Source organism: Octodon degus, unplaced genomic scaffold (genome assembly GCF_000260255.1).
Source record: "Octodon degus isolate 3935 unplaced genomic scaffold, OctDeg1.0 scaffold00031, whole genome shotgun sequence".
Lineage (NCBI taxonomy): Eukaryota > Metazoa > Chordata > Mammalia > Rodentia > Octodontidae > Octodon > Octodon degus.
In genome coordinates, this window is record NW_004524607.1 from 11,656,164 (window position 1) to 11,671,816 (window position 15,653).

A 15,653-nucleotide genomic window follows, 5' to 3' on the forward strand; every position below is an offset into this window, starting at 1 on the left:
TTTTTTTTTCTTTTTCTTTTTTGAGATAGGGTCTCACTGTGTACTTAAAGCTAGCTTTGAACTCACTATGTAGTCCAGAATGGCCTTGAACTCATGGAGACCCTCCTGCCTCAGCCTTCTAAGTGCTGGGATTACACGCCTGTGCCACCACACATGGCTAAAGCAGTTTCTGTTAATAAGAGAGTGACTTAAAAGAGACAATGAATGTCTGTTCTAGAAAACAACTTCTTTCATTTTTGGTGGACTGACTTTTAACAAGGGTACCTGGACAATTCCAAGAACAGTCTCTTCAACAATGTGCTGGGCCAACCAGACAGCCACAGAAGAAGCAATGAATGCAGAGTCCTACCTCACACTGTACACAAAATTTAACTCAAAATTAATCATCAACTTGGCTGTAAGAGTTAAAATATAAAATTCCTAGGAAAAACACAGGCACAATCTTCATGTCCTCAGATAGGCAATGGTCTCTTAGATACGAAATCAAAAACACAAGCAATGAAAGAAGAAATGGAGAAATTGGAATACTATAAACTTTTGTGATTTGGACAATGCCAGCAAGAAAGTGAACTGACACCTTACAGTATAAGAGAAAGTATGTGTAAATCATATATATGACAAGATGCTTGTTTGTAATACATATGTGAGGCACTCTTACAACTTAGCAATAACATAACTCAATTTTACAACAAGCAAAGGCTTTTAACACATACTGAAGCACAAAAAAAAAAAAAAAAGATGCTCCATTTCATTAGTTATCTAGGAAGGGCAAATCAAAAAGGATGCCACTTCATACTCACTGGAATAACAGATGAGCTGAGTTCAGGGAGGTAGCTCAGTACACAAATGCCTGGAGTGGGTCCCCAGTACAAAGAAAAAAAAACAAAAAGAAAGAAATGAAAATGAAAATGACAGCCACATATGGTGGCAAAAGGAGTTATCATAGCACTGAAGCTAAGGCAGGAGCTCAAGGTTAACCTGGGATACAAACTGAGACCCTGGGGGAAGGGGGTACATAAACAAATAATAGTAAATACTACTGAGGATAGAGATACAGCAATTCTCCTTTATTGTTGGTCTAAATAATGTAGCACTGTGGAAAACATTTTAGTATTTATTCAAAAAATTAAAAGTATGTGGTTACCATGTATGCAAGAAATTCCACCTCTTAGTACACATACAAAAGAAATAAGTACACCCACATAAAAGTGTGTATACTAGTGATCCTAGCAGAAATACGCATGATATCCTGAAGATGGAAAAAACCCTAAATGTCCACCAAAAACGGAATTATATTATTTGTAATTCCACCTACATGAAGAATTCACAATAAGTACATCTTAGAACTGAAAGGCAGCTAGTGGTGTTTTAGGGTGAGGGCAAGGAAAGGACAAGTGGGAGTGACTGTTAATGGGTACAGGGTATATTTTTGGGAAGAAGAAAACATTCTAAAGTTAGATGGTAGTGACAGCTGCAGAACCCCATAAATTTAGTTTTAAGAAAATAAAAGTTGGGCTGGTGAGATGGCTCAGTGGTCTAAAGCACCCACTTAGAACAAGCTTAGCAATGCACAGGGACCGCGGTTCAATCCCCCAGCACCACATGCCAGCCAGCCCCACCCCCTGGTGGACTGAGCTGGCCACACACACACACATAAATAAATAAAATTAAAAAAAAAAAAGAAAATAAAAGCTAAAATCTGTGCCAAATTACTACAAATTTAAAAATATAATGCTTGAATGCTATTTAAGAAATAATAAATGGGAAATATCTGTGCACAAATGCTTGTTGTAGAAAGCCTTTTTGTGTGCCACTGAATTAATATATCATGTTTACAGTAGAGATAGAGACTCATGGCTATACCAAGGCTGTACCAGTAGTGTGGACAACCTGGCAACATTGTCAGTCCCTTGACCATATCATTTCCTCATAGGCCTTTCTATAGATAGCTAGTGACTCAGATTAATTTCTGTAAGGCAATTCGGAAGTTTTCCCCTCCATTTGGAGTTGGGTGGAAGATGATTCAGAGGGTGTTGGGGATGCTTAGTTAGCTACTCATCATTTCCACTGACACTGAACTCACTACTGGATGCCATACTCACAGAGACCTTATCCGGGCCAGGTCCTTCCCAAATGCTTTATATTCCCTAACCCATCCATCTTTGTGACCCTGAAGCACAGAAAGATGAAGAAAGTGAAGCACAACTACCTATCAGAGTAGGAAACCAACAGATTACTTCTAGGGCCAGCCAGATAGCTCAGAGGACTAAAGCACCTGCTCAGGCAAAGCACAGAGACCAGGGTTTGATCCCCAGCATGCTGTGTCACCCTACCCCCAGGGCATGCTGAGAGGGTGACTGAGATGAGGTATGGTGGCGCAGGCCTGTAATCCCAGCGCTTGGGAGGCTGAAAACAGGAGAATCACTGTGAGTCCAATCTGTGCAGTGAGATCCTGTAGACATCGTACTAAATACAAAAAAAGAAAGAAAGAAAAGATCTAGAATCAGTAAACATGGCCCGTGCATAGCACCAGCACAGGAGTTTTGATCTGTGGTGGCCTATCCCACCATCACTGAAGGCAGGCGGATACCAGACAGCTATGGGGACCCATTGAATCCTGCCCCTTTGCTGAGCTTCGGCCTACCCCCCAACACCAGTTGAGGAAGCCTTGGTGAGCCCTATCTGCGCCCCCAACCATCACAAGAGCCTTGGGCACCCCCCCACTCCCATCATCCTTAGAGACATCGTGAGCTGCAGCTTGCTCCTGCCTTCACCATGATAGAAGCCACACTGAACTCCTCACTGTAGGAGCTTCGGTGAGCCTACCTCACCCTGCCCCACCCCACTGTCCTAGGAGCCTTGCTGACCCATGTCCTGGCCCCTCCCATTGCTACAGAGCCTGAGTGAACATTGGGAGCTCCAAAAATGTCAAAACAAAGTAGCAAATAGCAATCTCAGACTACCAGCCCACCCAGAACAAGCACAGGAGACAAAGACATAGAAAAACTTCAAAGTCACTCACTTAAAATTTCTGAAATGATAGCAATGGAAGTAAAGAAACAACTGCATCAGTGTGTGGGGGATACCTCAGCAGTCTCAGCACCTGCCTAGCAAGTGCAAGGACTCGGGTTCAATCCTTGGTACCACATGCCATGCCAGCCCCAGAGCCCTGGGCAGCTGTGCCAGGGACCAAATCAGGGTGTGGTGGCACACATTTGTAATCCAAGTGCTGGGGAGGCTGAGACATGGGGATTACTACAAGTCTGAGTTGCATAGTGAGACCCTGTGCCAAATAAATAAATAAATAAATAAATAAATAAAAATTTCTAATTAAAAAAAGAAACTGCATCAGGCTATAGAAAAAAATCAGATCAGAAATAATCTCGTAGATTTAAAAAAATGTCAACAATCATGAAAGAATTGTTCAGCACATCTAAAGACATAGGTTAAAAAAGAGAGAATAGAAAAATGATGAAAATATTGAATGAACAACACAGGAAAGAACTAGAAAGTATGAAACACAATCAAACAGCTATCTAGGAAATTAAGAATTCCATTGAAAGCTGGCAAAACCACCTGAACAAAAATGAAGATAGACTTTGAGACCTTGAAGACAGCATAATGAACATGAAAGGAAAGAGCTCTTAAAAATAACAAGGAACCAGGAAATAACAATTCAGCAGCAGCAAGATGATACAAAGAAAAGCAATATATGACTGATAGGTATCAACAAAACAGCAGGGGGACCACAAATGACATAAAAAGACTATTTGCAGAAGTAGTAGCAGAAAATTTCCCAAGCCTGAGGAAAGAAACTGACATACAAGATGATGCAAAGAAAAACAATATATGACTGATAGGTATCTACAAAACAGTGGGGGGTCAGCACAAATAGACATAAAAAGATTATTTGCAGAAGTAGTGGCAGAACATTTCTCAAGCATGAGGAAACAAACTGACAAATGTATAAGTGAGGCATATGGAACTCTAATTAGCCAGAATCAAAATAGATCTACACCTAGACAAATAATAATCAAGATCCCAGAAATTCAGCAAAAGAACAGAATATGAAATGCTATTACAAAAAAGACCAGACTGCCAATAATGGATAGCCTATCAGAATCACAGCAAATTTCTCAACACAAACCATCAAATCAAGAAGAACTGGGAGTGAAGTATTTCACCTCCCAACCCAGATTGATGTACCCTGCAAAACTACCAAATTTAATGGATAGGTAAGATACTTCCGGGGGCCTGGCCATAGCTCAGTTCTTTAAGTGGCTGCTTCCACAAAGCTGTCAGCCTCAGGTTGCTGTAGTTCGATTCCCACAACACTCCAGCCAGCCAAACCACGCCTGAGGGCATTCAGAGCAAAAAAAAAAAAAAAACCTTGGGCCCAGGAGATGGCTCAGTGGAATAAGCGCTTCCCTGGCAAGCTCAAGTACCTGAGTTCAATCCCTGGTTCCACCAAAAAAAAAAAAAAAAAAATTGGAAAGATACTTACATGACAGAACAACCAAAGAAATTCATGACCACAAAACCAACTCTTCAAAGAAAATTGACAGATACTCTGGGAAGAGACAGAAATGACCACAACTTCAAGAACAACAATGGAGGGCCAACAATATAGCCTAGTGAACTAAGTGCCTGCTTAGGCAAGCACAAGGACCAGAGCTTGATACCCACTACTCCATGCTATGCCGGTCCCAGGCCCTGGCACGCTGAGCCAGTGACCAAGTCCAGGCATGGTGGTGCATGCCTGTAATCCCAGCACTAGGGAGACTGAAAACAGGAGGATCACTTCAAGTCCAAGCTGTGTAGTGACACCCTGTACCAAATATATTTAAAAATAAATAAGTTTTAAAAAAAGAAGAACAATGGAAAGGAACCACAAAACAGAGCAAGAAATTAAACAGAGAGGAAAAGTAGGGAAGCTATAGCAGGAAAATAACATGACAAAGATAGACCAATACATATTGGTTACAACCATCAATGTAAATGGCCTCAACTCACCAGTCAAAAGAAACAGACTGGTACAATGATTCAAGAAACACAATCCAAAAATATATTACATACAAGAAACACATTTAACTCAAAAAGTCCAAGGACGGTAAACAATACTCCATGTGACAGGAACCCACAAAAAAGCAGGGATAGCTATTCCGGTTGCTAACAATGTCAACCTCAAACCAAGAAGGATTAAAAGAAATAAAGAAGGTCACTACATACTTGACAGAGGAAAACTGCAAGAGGAAGAGATAATAATCATAAATATATATGCACCCAAGGTAGAAGCATCCAACTACATAAGACAGATTTTAATAGACATGAAAAATCAAATGAGAGGGCCAGCCAAATAGCTCAGCAGATTAAGCACTTGCAAGCAGGCGCAGGGGCCAGGGGTTCAATCCCCGGGGCCTGCCGTGCCCATCCCACACCAGCCCCGCACCCAGGGTGCTCTGAGATAGCAATGGGGACTGGGCGTGGTGACGCACACCTGTAATCCCAACTCTTGGGAGGCTGTAAACAGGAGGATCACTATGAGTCTGATCTAGTAGTAAGACCCTGAACATTCTGTAGACCCTTCCCTAAAATTAAAAAAAAAATTTTTTTAATAAAATAAAATGAGCAATAACATTATTGTAATGAGGGACTTTAAGGTCCCACTGTCACAAAGAGATAGATCAACTAGGCAAAAAAAAATCGGCACAGAAATGCAGAACTAAACAAAATTTGCAAAGAAATGGATTTAGTAAACCTTTATACAGTGTTCCACCCAACAACATCAGAATACACACTCTTCTTAGCTGCACATGGAACTTCTCCAAAATAAACCATGTATGAGCACACAGAGCATGCTTAAGTAAGTGCAAAGAAAGTGAAATTATCCCATGCATATTATCTGACTATAGCACAATGAAACTGGAAATTACTGACAAAAGAAACTGCAAAAACTCCATAAATACATGGAAATTAAATAACACCCTCCTGAACAATCAATGGGTCACAGATGAAATAAAAGAAGAAATTAAACAATATTTACAATCAAAATGCAGATACAACTTACTGGAACCTGTGGGATACAATGAAAGCTGTCTTAAGACAGAAATTTATAGCAATAAATTCTTGCATCAGGAAAAAAGAACAAGCCCAAATAAACAATTACCTTACATGGAAGACCCCCAAAACTCCACCAAGAGGCTTGTTTTGTTTTAACAGCATCATATTGAATAATTTTATTGTCTTCAAAATCCTCTGTGCTTTGCCTTTTCAATTTTACCATTTAGCAGTGACATGTTTTTGTTTTTGTTTTTTGTGGAACCAGGGATTGAACTCAGGCCCTTGCGTTTACTAGGCAAGCACTTATTCTACTGAGCCATCTCCCCAGCCGAGACTTGTTGATTTAATAACCAAATTCAGTAGTGTAGCAGGATACAAAGTCAACACACAAAAATCAATAGCATTCCTCTACACAAACAATGAACATACTGAGAAAGTAATTAGGAAAACCACACCTTTCACAATAACATTAAAAAAAATAAATACTTAGTAATCAATCTCACAAAAGAAGTAAAATACTTATACACTGAAAATTACAGTACTTTAAGAGAACAAAGATGATTTCAGAAAATGGAAAGATATTCCTTGCCCCTGGATAGGAAGAATCAACATTATGAAAATGACCATAGTCCCAAAATTGTTGTACAGATGCAATGCAATCCCAATTAAAATATCTGTAAGTATACCTCACAGACCTAGAGAAAAAATTCCTAAAATTCATCTGGAACCAGAAGAGACCTAGAATAGCAAAAGCAATCCTGAGAAACAAAAGAAAGGCAGGAAGCATCACCAATCTCTGACTTGAAATTATTCTACAAAACTACTATATAAAATCAGCACGGTAGTGGCAAAAAGCAGACCTGAGAATCAATAAAACAGACTAGAAGATACAGACACAACTACAAACTTACTCAGCCAACTAATCTTTGACAAAGGGGCCAAACATACTCACTGGAAGAAAGCCTTTTTAATAAGTGGTGGTGGAAGAAATGCATGCCATAGACTAAAGTTAGATCCATGTCCACCACCATGTACTAAAGTCAAAATGAAGAGGCCAGTGAGATAACAGCAGACTAAAGTGCCTGTTTAGGCAAGCACAAGGACAGCAGTTCTATCCCTGGCACCACACACTGAGCCAGCCCCACCCCCAGAGCAGGCTGAGCTGGCCACAGAGTCCCTGAGTGTGGCATATGCCTGGAATCCCAGCTCTGGGGAGGCTGAAAACAGGAGGATCACTATGAGTCCTTGCTGCATAGTGAGACCCTGTAACAATCAAATACATTTTTAAAAAGGATAAAAAAAAAAAAAAGTATCAAAAATCTAACTAAAACAGTAACACTTCTATTGGAAGAGAAAGTAGCTATCTCAAAGACATAGGTGTGGACAGAGTAAGTTCATAAACAAAACTGAAACTGCAAGGGAAATACTTCAAAGAATCAAAAACTGAGATCTCATCTTATTAAAAAGCTTTTGAACATCAAATGTATAACCAACATAGTGAGAGCACAATTCCCAGAGTGGGAAAAAAATGTTAACAGTCCCTCAGACAAAGGACTTCTATCTAGAACATATAAAGAATTAAAAGAAATTAGACTCCCCAAATTTAAAAACACAGTCCAAAAATGGCCATCTTCTACATGATGGTTATAACCAATATGTATTGGTCTATCTTTATCATGTTATTTTCCTGCTGTACTTTTCCTCTCTGCTTAATTTCTTGTTCTGTTTTGTGGTTCCTTTCTGTTGTTCTTCTTTTATTTTTACTTATTTATTTTTAAATGTATTTGGTACAGGGTGTTACTACACAGCTTGGACTTGAAATGATCCTCCTGTTTTCAGCCTCCCTGGTGCTGGGATTACATGTGCCACCATGCCTGGACTCATTCGCTGGCTCATTGCGCCTGGGTGCGGGACCAGTACAGCAAGGGGTACCGGGTATCAAGCCCTGGTCCTTGCACTTGCCTAAGCAGGTGCTTAGTCCACTAAGCTATATTGTTGGCTCTCCATTGTAGTTCTTGAAGTTGTGGTCATTTCTGTCTCTTCCTAGAATATCTGTAGTAACATACACTTCTCAGATGAAGAAATACAGATAGGAAATAAATATATGAAAAAACATTCAACATCATTGGTCACTAGGATAAAACAACACCGAGATTCCATCTCACCCCTGAAAGAATGGCCACAATCAGGAAATCAACCAATAACAAAGGCTGGAGGGGTACGGGGAGGGGGGAACAACCCATCTCCACTGTTGAATGGAGACTGGTGCAACCACTATGGAAATCAATGTGGAGATGCTTCAAAAAGCTTGGATTAAGGGCTAGGGAGATAGCTCAGTAGACTAAGCGCCTGCCTGGCAAGCACAGTGTCCTGAGTTCAATCCCTGGTACTGAAAAAAAAAAAAAAAAGACAAAACCAAAAAGCTAGGATTAAAGGTTCCATTCAATCCAGCTATTCTCTTTTTGAGTATTTTACCAGAAGAATTAAAAACAACAGACCACAGTGATATATGTGCAGTCATGTTTATAACAACACAATTTTTCACAGCTAAATTTTGAAAACAAGACAAATGCTCATTAACCAAGGAATGGATTTAAAAGATGTGATACATTTTATACAGTGGAATACTACTCGGCTATAAAGGATAAACTTGAGACTTTTATGGTTAATGGATGCAATTTGAGACTATACTAATAAGTGAAATAAATCAGTCTCACATGTCTAAACATTACATTGTCTACCTAGTGTAAGAAGCTGAAAAAGTAAGTAAAATTCAAAAGTTACAATTGGGAAATGGAAAGAAACTGTTCAAAAGGAAAGAGAAACTAGGACAGGAAAGGAAAAAAGTATATATATATATATATATATATATATATATATACACACACAATATGTTTTAGACATGCAAGACTGATTTAGCTATACTACTGATATCTATGAGTTCACTGAAAAGGTTTGTGCTTATATCATTTGATCAATTTTTGCCCGTATTTTATAATTTGAGCAACTACTTTGAAGATAACAAGCAATGCACTACCCATTGTTACTCTGCTACTATCGTTTTGAAATTTTGTGTCATTATTTTTACTCTTTAAAATTTAAGAAAAAAAAAATAGCCCTCAGAAAGCCAACAGACAATTCCAGTGGTATGAAGCAGGGTGAGACAAGCCCAAGAAAGACTGCCAAGCCAAGAAACCTAGTTTCCATCATGGCTCAGGCCAAGTTAGCAAAACCAGGAAAACCTGCAGATCTGCAGGGCTAGAAAGCATCTCCATAAGATCTTGAAAAGATAAGTCAGCCTACAAAAAAGCCACCAAACACTTTTTTTCTTCACATTTTTTAATGTAAAAATACCACCCACAGTGCCAGCTGCCCCATCTCACCCAGGTCATCCACATTACTGCTGCTGTGGTCTGGGAAGGCCCTATAGGGGCACATCCTGCACCACCAGCAAAGGTCTTCTGAAGGTGGATCTGGGCCCTGCTACCAAAGCTCTCAAGAGCTTAGTGGATGGAGCAGAATCGTGGCTTCCACATCTGACCTGTGGGTCTCCTCCAGTCCTAGGCCACACTCTGAACTACTCATGTGGGTTAGTGGCCTTTCAGACAACTTCTTCCACCCTCTCCTCTGCAAGGCCGAAATGAATCTGGTCACCACAGTTGCTCTGAGCCCACCATCATCCCAACGCCAAGCATCAACTACTTCCTGTGTCTCCAGGTATGCCTAAACAGCATTCTGGAATCTAGTACCCTTTCTTTTTATCATGTTATTTTCCTGCTGTAGGTTCCCTACTTTTCCTCTCTGTTTAATTTCTTGTTCTGTTTTGTGGTTCCTTTCTGTTGTTCTTCTTTTATTTTTACTTATTTATTTTTAAATGTATTTGGTACAGGGTGTTACTACACAGCTTGGACTTGAAATGATCCTCCTGTTTTCTGCCTTTCTAGTGCTGGATTACATGTGCCACCATGCCTCGACTCTCCCTGGCACTTATCACTCTATATGCGATCTTATTATCTGCCTGTCTTCATGCAAGCTCACTTGATTAGATCGATGTCCCTTATACACATTCACTGCTACACGGTTCACTGCTCTTAGAATAATTCCTACACACGAGAGAAAACCAAAGGACAGCTTTCTGGGTAAAAGAACGAAGGAATGGATGAAATGGAACAGGGAAAGGAAACGCAGAGAGTGCTTACCGTCCAAATCAAGCAGCAAAAAGCCTCAGCAGGTAACGAGGGCTCCAAGTGCTAACCCACTCTATAGAGAAGAGAGATGCCACAGCGTGGGTTAAGAGTGCTTGCCCCCCGCACCTAGAGCCCGGGATATCTCAGCTCCTGAGCACAGTCCAGCCAAAAACAGACTACGCGACCTCGCCTTCCTGGGGCCGCCTGCGCGCCACAGAAAGGACTCCGCCCACCCACGTGGAGCAGCCACAGCCGCCGACACGCGCAACGCCACCTAATTCGCAGGCTCCTCAACACCCTCCACCCTACACCAGTGTGCCTGGCACCGGCTACGGCCCACACACCTACCTGCACTCACCGGCGTGCGACAAACCCTACAGCCTAGGCTCGCTTCCGGCAGGCCCCCTGCTTCAGGTACGCGCCAGTCCCGCCTTCGGGCAAGCTGCGCCTCCCATTGGGCAAGAACTGCCTCACGTTCTCCCAACGGCCAATAGCAAGAGGCTACCGCGCGGAGGCGGTGCCAGCCTGAGAGCTAGGCCGTGGCGTCATCTCCAGGAGACGTTGGTTACTGCGAGAGCCGCGGGTTGCCAGGGCAACTTGACCAAAGGCAGACGCGGAGCTGCGGGCTGACTAGAAGTTCACCTGAGGCATAGAGGGGGGAGGGTTTCCCGCTGTCGGTGTCGGGCTCCTGCTGAATTTTTAAAAGCCAGGGTGCAGAAGGACTGGTAATAAAAAACAAAAACAGAGTAGGAATTGTTGCACAAGCGTTTGTCACCATGTAAAACTTCAACAGGGTTAGGAACGCTGAATACACAAAGATGATGAAGATGTTTCCGCGAGGACAGCAGCTCAGGTGAGACATCGCCTGGAGGTCGGGGCGGGCAATGGGGTGGCCTGGCGCCATCCAGGTTAAAGTCTACCATTCTGTTGAGGGCCGGGGAGATAGCTCAGTAGAATAAGCGCTTTCCTGGCAAACGCAGGGTGCTGAGTTCAATCCCGAGGACCTGAGTTCATTCCCCGGGGATTGTCCCCTGTACCAAAATTAAAAAAAAAAAAAAAAAAAAAAAAAAAATCTGTTTAGTCCTTCAATTCTTAAAACTAATAATGTTGGGCGCGGTGACACACACCTGTAATCCTAGCTAGAGGTTTAGGCAGTAGGATTGTAAATTTGAGCCCATCCAGGGCAAGTTAGTAAGCTCCTGTTTCAAAATAGCACAAATAAATACTATGGTAAATTAAAGGGCTAGGATTGTAGCTCTGCGATAGTTACTTAAATTGCTTGCCATTTATGGGGTCCTAAATTCCATCCCCAATAAGGAAAAAGAATTCTGAACTCATTGTCCATGCGATACCAGATTAGAAAAAAGAAAGAAAAGAGAGAAAAAGAAAGTTTTATTTATGGCATGAAAGTGGTACTTTAGTAGTAAAATATAAAGCCAACAATCAGAAGAAAAAGGGAACTAAGGAATGTTAGTGTAACATTTGTTATGGGTCAACTCTGCATAGGAACCAGATCAGCCAGATAGAAATTTGAATAGAGCCTTTTATTTACTGAGCTCAGGTCCATCAGCCACTTCTCTTGCAGGAGAAGGCTGATCAGCCCCAAACGTAGGTAGCAAGGGGGTATTTATAACAGAAATCACATCCAGTTTGGTAAGCAAACTTGTTATCTAGTACATAACAACAGAAACTGCATTCATTTGACACAGCTGCAAACTGTTCATAACTAAAAGGTCTTTCACAGCTTAGTGATAAGTGCATATTTTTATAAGGTACATCTTAAGCTGACTATGTTACAGAAGATGGTTGGGGAGGGAGTTTGTGTTAGCTTGCTGCCTTGACAAGAAACAGTTATTTATTGTTGAACAGCCTTGAGCCGAAAGGGAGAACACATTTCTTAGAGCAGATAACAGGAAGCACAAGGGGTTTTTATAATTTTTCACAAGGCACAAAACTCTATTAACCCTTTACACATTTAGGGTCATTTTCACTCAGGGATTACTGGGTTCTAGAAAAGGAAGCTGAAAAGATAGTGTCCTGAACAGGAATTCTGACAGGAGACTGCAGACAGGGGTCCCATCTTTGGGTTGGAATTGGAAAAAGTTGTAGAATGGGGGGAATTACACAGTAGTAGACTAGCCCAGTCCTTGAGGGACTTAATGAAATTTACCTGAGCTTCTGAAATGGCATTTCTATGAGTCAGGATTACTAGTACTACTAGCCAGGTGAGATGGCAGAGTCCGGGCATGGGGTCAGGTGCTTGTAATCCTAACACTAGGGAGGCAGAAATCAGGAAGAGCACTATGAGTCTGGACTGCATAGTGAGACCCTGCACAAAAAACAAAACAAAACAAAAAAACTTAATTAATTGCTTGTGGATTACATCCAGCACCCCCTAGAATACCTAAAAAGATGAAACCTTTTTTTTTTATTTTTTATTATTTTATGAGACAAAAGTCTTGCTATGTAGTCCATGCTGGTCTTGAATTTGAGATCCTCCTACCTCAGCCTAAAGAAGGCTGGGATTATAAATATGTGCTATCACACCAGGTAAAAAGAACACTGTAAAGGGACTGGGGAGATATCTCAGTAGAATAAGCGCTTGTCTGGCATGCGGAAGTGCTTGAATTCAATCCCAGTTGTGAAAAAAAAAAAACACTGTGGAAAATCAGGAAAAACAGTGTATTGTTTTCTTCACATTACATTGGTAATCTACCCACTCATACTGGAAACAGTGATTTCATGAGTCAGAGGGGCAGCTTCAGTCTCTTGTCATGTAAGGTCCAGTAGTATCTCAGTTCCTACAGGGTCTGTGGCACACAGCCCTCCTTGCAAGGTGTGTAATCCTGCATGGCAGAAGCCCTAGCTTTAGTCTACAACCTGGGGCCTCTTGGTGTTTGCATTCACATGACACATCAGGTCTTCTAGAACATTGGGGCAGCCTGCAGAGCCTTCACTGTGCTCTATGTACCTGATTTAGAACTCAGAATCAGCTAGGTGTGGTGGTGTATACATGTAGTCTCAGCTAGACAAGAAGCTGAGATGGGCTGAGGATATAGCTCAGCAGTATAAGCACCTACATGGCAAGCACAAGGTCCAGAGTTTGATTCCTGGTCCTGAAAAACAAAAAAAGACTGAGGTGAAAGAATGTCAGTTTTGTGCCAGGGAGATAGCTCAGTAAAATTAAGTGCTTGCCTGACAAGCGCAAGGTCCTGAGTTCAATCACCGGTACTGCAAAAAAAAAAAAAGAATGTCAATTTCAAGGCCAGCCTGGGCAATCCCACAAATCCTGTCTCAAAATGACAAACAAAAAAGAGTTTGATTTATGCAGATGAAGCAACCAGGGTTTGATCCCCAGCATACTGTGCTGGCCCTGCCCCAAAGGTTCATTGAGACTGGGCATGGTGGTGCAGGCCTGTAATTCCAGCACTTGGGAGGCTATAAACAAGAGGATCATTTCAAGTCCAATTTGTGTAGTGGGACCCTGTAGACCCTGTACTAAATACATTTTTTTTTAAAAAAAAAAAAAAGAGCTTGAGGGATAGCTCAGCACTCCCTGGGTTCAATCCCCAGTACTACAATCAATCAGTCAATCAATCAATCAATCAATTTACATTCAAGCTACCCAACAAATTAGTTGTGGCAATATGAAAGATGAGATAGGCAACCTCTAAACACCAAAGACACTGAGAGACTCCCACTTAATGGCAGAAGACTACTTGTGTACCATTCTACATCCCAAATGAACACAAAATTTAGCAACCCAGAATATTTATTTTCTCCCATCTCTTGGGTCAGGACATGGCTCTGTGCCTTTGCCACAAAGTCTGTCACAAGTCAAGGTATAGCCAGAATGTCTGCCAGAGCTGCTCTAGAGGCTTCTCTGTGACCATATACTCACAAGCCTGCTCACTCAGATACTGGAAGGAGTTGCTCCTCTAACGACACTGGACTAAGGGCTTCAGCTTCCCATGGCCAACTTACCAAAGACCTCTCCATAGGGCAGTTTAGGACATGGCAGGTGGTGTCCCTGAGAGTGAGCAAGAAGGGGCACATGCAGTACACATGCATAGCCTCTTTGTGGCCTCATCTCAAAAGTGACTTCCTCTCACTTCTCTGTCTATTCAGAAGGCCAGCTCATCCAGGGTCAAGGGTCAGCAGGAGGTAGGGGCCACTTGAGAATTTCTCTTCTGCAGGAGAGAAGGTGCAATTTGTCTGTTTTGAGGACAAAAGGCGAATGTTCTTTCATATCCATATCACTAGACATAAAAGATCTCATTCTTGGCCAAACATTAAAGTTTGGAGGTTCACATCCTCTTCCCTGATACACACATGTCCTGCCAGGAAACCCCAGAATGCTTGACACTCCATGAACCAAGTCTGACTAGCATGATGTCGTCAATATGGCCTGCCCCTGGAACGTCAAGGCAGATTATATCCCTTTAAGCAGTTACCATTTGGATACTGCATATTTGCAGAAAGGAACCAACACTAGACAAGCAGGAGTGAACACTGGACAAGAGAATAAATGTGACCCTGCCATCCCTCCCTAGTGAATATACATGGCTTTGCATTCTTTTTCTTGATCAGTAGTTATATGCCAGATGCCAAAGACTGTTCTGATCTCTCTGAACAGAAAGCATGGGCAGAATGGCCACTGTTGGGGGCTGCCAATCAGCTTGTGACAGACTTGCCATTAGTCAGACAATCCACATGGGGACACATACCCTTCCTGTATCTGCAAGATTCTAGATATTTTCCAAGGACATCTATGACTTAGTTTCTTTTTTTAAAAATGGATTTTGGAAGCATAGTCAGCCAGATTTTTTTTTATTTTTGTGTTTGTTTGTTTTTGAGACAAGGTCTCACTATATTTCAGGCTGGACTTTAACTCACTGTGTAGCTCAGGCTGTTCTCAAACTTGCAGCAATCCACCTTAACCTCATGAGTGCTGAGATTATAGGTGTGTGTGCCCCCATTCCTGGCTGGTAAACCAGTTTTTGTGCTGTGCTTTTTTGTTTGTTTGCTTGCTTGCTTTTTAAAAAATTATTATGGACCTATTGACAAGGGAAGAAGTTATTTTAAGGGACAAACATAGCACCTTGTTTTATTTGTTAGGGATCTAGTCCCCTACATTGTTGTTTGGCCACTGCTGCTAGTCTTTCTGGTCTTGAGGGAAGACAATATTTTGGGCAAATTTGTCTAGGCCTGTAGTTACATTCTTGGTGGCTATTGATAGGAGAAAAATGTGATTAGTTTTAAGTTCTCATGCAAGTAGTTACTGTTTGTCTTTATTAGAAACAATTTTTGGGAAGATAGCTCAGTAGAATAAGTGCTTGCCTGGCAAGCGCAAGGTCCTAAATTTAATCCCTGGTACTGAAAAAATAAATAAATAAAAAATAAATA

The 15,653-nt window shown here is 41.5% G+C and overlaps 1 protein-coding gene and 1 long non-coding RNA gene across 2 annotated transcripts in view; one reads left to right on the plus strand and one right to left on the minus strand.

The window, feature by feature from the left end:
* The window catches only part of CUNH7orf50 (chromosome unknown C7orf50 homolog), a 146,431-nt gene extending 135,815 nt beyond the window's left edge, over nucleotides 1–10,616 (minus strand). The window contains exon 1 of the mRNA XM_023713429.1: nucleotides 10,596–10,616. The gene's annotated coding sequence lies outside the window, so the exon portion shown is untranslated. The remainder of the gene's footprint in view (nucleotides 1–10,595) is intronic.
* Nucleotides 10,617–10,865: 249 nt separating this feature from the next.
* LOC111816389 overlaps nucleotides 10,866–15,653 on the plus strand; it is a 19,659-nt gene continuing 14,871 nt past the window's right edge. Inside the window, exon 1 of the long non-coding RNA XR_002820793.1 lies at nucleotides 10,866–11,100. This is a non-coding gene — a long non-coding RNA (uncharacterized LOC111816389). The remainder of the gene's footprint in view (nucleotides 11,101–15,653) is intronic.